General features: G+C 43.9%; 1 non-coding gene across 1 annotated transcript; it reads right to left on the bottom strand.

Moving 5' to 3' along the window:
* Positions 1–1,254: 1,254 nt before the first annotated feature.
* Positions 1,255–1,336, bottom strand: TRNAS-GCU. The gene has a single exon. It is a non-coding gene; the product is annotated as a tRNA-Ser (tRNA).
* Positions 1,337–6,657: the final 5,321 nt, after the last annotated feature.

The following is a 6,657-nucleotide window of genomic DNA, read 5'->3' on the forward strand; positions in this document are numbered from 1 at the left end:
CCCAAACAAAGCATGCAATAATAATGATGGCATTTATTTAGCACTTACTATATGCAAAGCACTGTTCTAAGTGCTGGGGAGGTTACAAGGTGATCAGGTTTTCCCACGGGGGGCTCACAATCTTCATCCGCAGATGAGATAACTGAGGCCCAGAGAAGTTAAGTGACTTGCCCAAAGTCACACAGCTGACAACTGGTGAAGCCGAGCTTTGAACCCATGACCTCTGACTCCAAAGCCCGTGCTCTTTTCACTGATGCAAGTGTGCAAGCGTTTATCATTCAGCAATACTCTCACTCGGGGATAGATTCTCACTGTTAACAGGGATCGTGGCTACCAGCTTTATTGTATGGTATTCTCCCAAGCGCTTAGTACAGTGCTCTGCACCCAGTAAGTGCTCGATAACCACCACTGATTGATTGGGACGGTACAAACATATGTCACGATTTCTGGGAATTTGAAAAGTCACCCGAAACTTCCATTTCGACTTGAAAAACTGACATCTGTTCGCAATCTTCACTCCCATTTTAATGGCTTTTTGCAGTCTACACTGGAGTCTTTCATCCGCTCAGGCCCGGCAGGAAGTCAAACTGAGTGAATCATTTCACGGGCCTTCGGCAATTGCTGCTGTGAACTTTCAATATCCTCTCGGTGCCCTAGAACTGGAGGGGTCAGAGTCGGCCCCAAACTGGAGGGGTCACAACCGACCCCACCTGAGGAATGATTTCTTTAAGACGAGCTGTTGGTGCAAGATACAATGCCACCCTCTGCTGATCTGGAGCTCTCACTGCTGACTGCCTTTCCCGAAGAACTTGCGACGGTGGGGAAGATCCTCCGGAATAAGAATCGAAACTTTCAAAGGGTGGATCCTCATTTCATCAGGCTTGAGGGGCTACTTAAATTATACAACTCGTGAAAATGTTTGTGCTTCTGTTGCTGTATATAGCTCTGGTTGCAGAATGAAACTGAGGAAAGTTACGAATAATGATAATGGTATTTGTTAAGCGCTGACTATGTGCAAAGCACTGTTCTTAGTGCTGGGGAGGTTACAAGGTGATCGGGTTGTCCCATGGGGGGCTCACAGTTTGAATCCCTATTTTACAGATGAGGTAACTGAGGCTCAGAGAAGTGAAGTGACTTGCCCAAAGTCACACAGCTGACAGTTGGTGGAGCCGGGATTTGAACCCATGACCTCTGACTCCAAAGCCCAGGCTCTTTCTGCTGAGCCACGCTGCTTCTCTAAAAGGTGAGTTGCTGCGACGAGGATGGGATACAAACCCACATGTGCAGAGCTCAATGGATTAGCAATCCATCACCTTAACCACTCGGCCACCTCATCCACTCACTGATTTTAATAATAATAATAATGATGGCATTTGTTAAGCGCTTACTATGTGCAAAGCACTGTTCTAAGCACTGGGGGGATACAAGGTGATCAGATTGTCCCACGTGGGGCTCACAGTCTTCATCCCCCTTTTACAGATGAGGTAACTGAGGCTTGGAGAAATTAAGTGACTTGCCCAAGGTCACACAGCAAACATGTGGTGGGGCCAGGATTCGAACCCATGACCTCTGACTTCAAAGCCCGGGCTCTTTCCACTGAGCCATGCTGCTTCTCCCCATTTGGAGAAGCAGCATGATTTTGAAGAAGAAGCAGCATGATTTTGAAAAGAGAAATCCAAAGCCGAATTTCAGCAGAATAAAACCATACAAAAATTTTTAAAAGTTTTCCTCTAAACTGTTACCCTGCTGTTTTTCCTAACTTTTCTTCAGTAGATATACCATTTTCTAAATCATATCTATTAGTGCAGAGCACTGTACTAAAGCACTTGGGAGAGTACAATAAAACAGAGTTGGTAGACACATCCCCTGCCTACAATAATAATAATAATGGTATTTGTTAAACACTATGTGCCAAGCACCGCTCTAAGCACTGGGGTAGATACAAGGTAATCAGGTTGTGCCACGTGGGGCTCACAGTTTCTAATCTAAACTCAGTCCCCATTTTACAGATGAGGGAACTGAGTTAAGTGACTTGCCCAAAGTCACACAGCTGACAAGTGGCAGAACCAGGATTAGAACCCATGACCTCTGACTCCCAAGCTCATGCTCTTTCCACTAAGCCACGCTGCTTCGAAGTGCTGAGGAACAGTACTTAACTATACAGAAGTGCTACAGGTGGCTGATGGGTTGCTAATAATAATAATAATGGCATTTATTAAGCGCTTACTATGTTCAAAGCACTGTTCTAAGCACTGGATAATAATAGCATTTATTAAGTGCTTACTATGTGCAAAGCACTGTTCTAAGCGCTGGGGAGGCTACAAGGTGATCAGGTTGTCCCACGGGGGGCTCACAGTCTTAATCCTCATTTTACAGATGAGGTAACTGAGGCACAGAGCAGTTAAGTGACTTGCCCAAAGTCATACAGCCGACAATTGGCGGAGCGGGGATTTGAACCCATGACCTCTGACTCCAAAGCCCGGGCTCTTTCCACTGAGCCACACCGCTCTACTCTTAATACTACTAATAATGGTATTTTTAGGTGCTTACTATGTGCCAAGCCCTGTACTAAGTACTGGAGCAGTACAAATTAGGTTGGATACAGTCCCTGTCCCATATGGGGCTCACTGTCTAAGTAGGACAAAGAACGGATATTTATTCCCTAATTTACCAGTGAGTAAAGTGAGGCTCAGAGAAGGAAAATGACTTGTCCAAGGCCATACAGCTCGCAAGTGGCAAAACTGAGATTAGAACCCAGATCCTATGACTCCTAGATTAGTGTACTTTTCACTAGGCCACCCCTTTTAATGGTATCTGTTAAGTGCTTACTATGTAAGCAGCGTGGCTTAGTGGAAAGTGTCCGGGCTTGGGAATTAGAGGACGTGGTTCTAATCCCGGCTCCGCCCCTTGATTGCTGTGTGACCTTGGGGCAAGCCACTTCACTTCTCTGAGCCTCAGTTACCGCATCTGTAGAATGGGGATTAAGACTGTGAGCCCCACGCGGAACAACCTGATTACCTTGTATCTACCCCAGCACTTAGAACAATGCTTTGTACATAGTGAGTGCTTAACAAATACCCTAATTATATAGAGAAGCAGCGTGGCGTAGTGAATAGAGCCTGGGCCTGGGACTCAGAAGGTTATGGGTTCTAATCTCTGTTCTTCCCCTTGTCTGCTGTGGGACCTTGGGTCCCTTCACTTCTCTGTGCCTCAGTTCCCTCATCTGTAAAATGGGGATTGAGATTTGTGAGCCCCACCTGGGACAGGGACTGTGTCCAACCTAATTTGCTTATATTCAGTCATATTTATTGAGCGCTTACTGTGTGCAGAGCACTGTACTAAGCGCTTGGGAAGTGCAAATTGGCAGCATATAGAGATGGTCCCTACCCAACAACGGGCTCACAGTCTTACTACAGTGCTTACTACAGTGCCTGCCACATAGTAAGTGCTTAAAAATACCATTATCATTATTATTATTAATGGATATGTGGACATATCCACTTATAAGTGGATATATAATAATAAGTATAATAATATCCACTTATCCATATATATAATTAGTGGATATGTCAGGATGGACACAGTCCCTGTCCCATGTAGGACTCAAAGTCTTAATCCCCATTTAACCAATGAAGTAACAGAGGCACAAAGAAGTTAAGTACTTGTCCAAGGTCACACAGCACACAAGTGGTGGATCTAGGATTAGAACCCAGGTCCTCTGATTCAAAGACCTGTGTTCAATCAGGGATAACTTGGAGGAGAAACTTGGAGAAAGCAGGGATTGTGGGGAAAGTTGGTCCGTTGGATTGAGAGGCAGCATGGCCTAGAGAAAAGAGCACAGGACTGGGATTCAGAAAACCTGGGTTCGTAACCCTGGTTTTGCCTCTTGCCTGCTGTGTGACCTTGAGAAAGTCACTTAACTTATCTGTTCCTCCGTTTCCTCATCAGTAAAACTGGGGCTAAGATACCTGTTCTTCCTCCTCCTTAGACTGTGAGACTTATGAGGGACAGGAATTCTGTCTGATCTATTTAAATTATATCTGCCCCAGTGGTTAGTAAAGAGCTTAACAGAAGAGTAAGCACTTAAAATATTATTATCATTATAATTGTCATCAATAATAATCAATTGTAGTTATTGACTGTTTACAATGTGTACAGCACTGTACTAAAGTAGTGGCTCAGTAGGAAAGAGCCCGGGCTTTGGAGTCAGAGGTCATGGGTTCAAATCCCGGCTCCACCACTTGTCAGCTGTGTGACTTTGGGCAAGTCACTGAACCTCTCTGTGCCTCAGTTACCTCATCTGTAAAATGGGGATTGAGACTGTGAGCCCCACGAGGGACAACCTGATAATCTTGTAACCTCCCCAGCGCTTAGAACAGTGCTTTGCACATAGTAAGTGCTTAATAAATGCCATCATTATTATTATTATTGGGAGAGTATAGAGTTGGTAGTCAATTTCCCCGCCGACAATGAGCTTACAGTTAGAGGGGGAGACAGCTATTCATGTAAATAAATAATGGATATCTACCCAACTGCTCTAGGGCTAAGGGTGGGGGCAAATATCAAATGGTCTAAAGGGTATACAGATTCATTCATTCATTCATTCAATCGTATTTATTGAGCGCTTACTGTGTGCAGAGCACAGTACTAAGCGCTTGGGAAGTACAAGTTGGCAACATATAGAGACGGTCCCTACCCAACAACAGGTTCACAGTCTAGAAGGGGGAGACAGACAACAAGACAAAACATGGAGACAGGTGATGCAGAAGTGAGAAAGAGAGATGGAGTGCAGAGTTCTATTTGTTCTGACGATTTTGACACCTGTCTCCATGTTCTGTTTTGTTGTCTGTCTCCCCCTTCTAGACTGTGAGCCCGTTGTTGGGGAAGGACCATCTCTATATATCACCAATTTGTACTTCCCAAGTGCTCTGCACACAGTAAGCGCTCAATAAATATGATTGAATGAATGAATGAATACGAATGAATGAATGAATGAGGGGTTCAAAGAGGAAGGCCTCTTGGAGGAGATGTGGCTTTAACAAGGCTTTGAAGGTGGAGAGAGTGGTGGTCTGGTGTAGATAAAAGGGGAGGGAGTTCCAAGCCTGAGGAAAGATGTTGGAAAGGCGTCCGGGGTGATATAGATGAGATTGGGCACAGAAAGCAGGCTGGGATGGATTAGGAGATCGGTAAGGTAGGAGGGGGGCAATCTGATAATAATTCCAATTATTATCAATATTATTTTGGGGTGGGAAAGAGAGCTCCAACCTGAGGAAAAAGAATGAGTGAGGACAGAGGCATGGGAGACAAGACACATTTAGAAAGTTAGAAGCACTTCGCAATATACAACCATTTGGGCGCTCTGACAGCTCCATCTGTGAAGAAGAGGAAATCACAAGTGCCAGCCAGCGGAGCCCACACAGACCTTTTATAGTAGCTTCTAAAACAGGCAACTTCTCTCTCCTCACTGTGGAAAAACCATGCTGCAAAGGTACACTCGGGTACATTAGCAGAGGAAAGTGGGTGTCTCAATGTGGGTGAATTAGGGGCTGGTGAGAGACTCAAGGACAAATGAGCGGAGATCATAATCTGTCAACCAACTTGAGTGGTGCATTTCTTCAGGATACGTATGCTGTTCGACTACTGCACTCCAGCAACCATTAAGGATATATGTATTTAGAACAGTGCTTGGCACATAGTAAGCGCTTAACAAATGCCGTCGTTATCATGTATTCTATAGATCCTGAGCTACTTTGAAAGCTGGAGAGTAGTCAGACCTTGAGTAGCAGTGTGGCTTAGAGGAAAGAGCTTGGGAGTCAGAGGACATGAGTTCTAATCCTGGCTCTGCCACTTGTCAATCAGTCAATCAATCAATCGTATTTATTGAGCGCTTACTGTGTGCAGAGCACTGTACTAAGCGCTTGGGAAGTACAAGTTGGCAACATATAGAGACAGTCCCTACCCAACAGTGGGCTCAGAGTCTAAAAGGGGGAGGCAGAGAACAAAACCAAACATACTAACAAAATAAAATAAATAGAATAGATATGTACAAGTAAAATAAATAAATAAATAAATACATAAATAGAGTAATAAATATGTATAAACATATATATATATATATACATATGCCATATATATTAACAAATGCATATATATATATATATATGCATATATATATATATAGTCCTGTGTGACTTTAGGCAAGCCACTCAACTTCTCTGTGCCTCAGTTACCTCATCTATAAAAGGGGGATTAAGGCTGTGAGCCCCACATGGGACAACCTGATTACCTTGTATCTACCAGTGCTTAGAACACTGCTTGACACGTCGTAAGCCCTTAACAAACACCATAATTATCGTTATTATTTTTACCTGTGAACTGACTCCTGAAAGTCACACAAAATTCAGCACTTAGTAGCAATTCCCATTATTAAGAGTGTTTTTCTAGCAACTTCAAACGTGGTTCTCGGAATACTGAACATTTCCCAGTGCACACAAGATCACCATGGACACTAAAGCCTAAAACACTTTGATAAGAAGCATAGATAGAGCACGGGCCTGAGAGTCAGAAGGTCATCATCATCATCATCAATCGTATTTATTGAGCGCTTACTATGTGCACAGCACTGTACTAAGCGCTTGGGAAGTACAAATTGGCAAC

This window comes from Tachyglossus aculeatus, chromosome 2 (assembly GCF_015852505.1).
Source record: "Tachyglossus aculeatus isolate mTacAcu1 chromosome 2, mTacAcu1.pri, whole genome shotgun sequence".
Taxonomy (NCBI): Eukaryota; Metazoa; Chordata; class Mammalia; order Monotremata; family Tachyglossidae; genus Tachyglossus; species Tachyglossus aculeatus.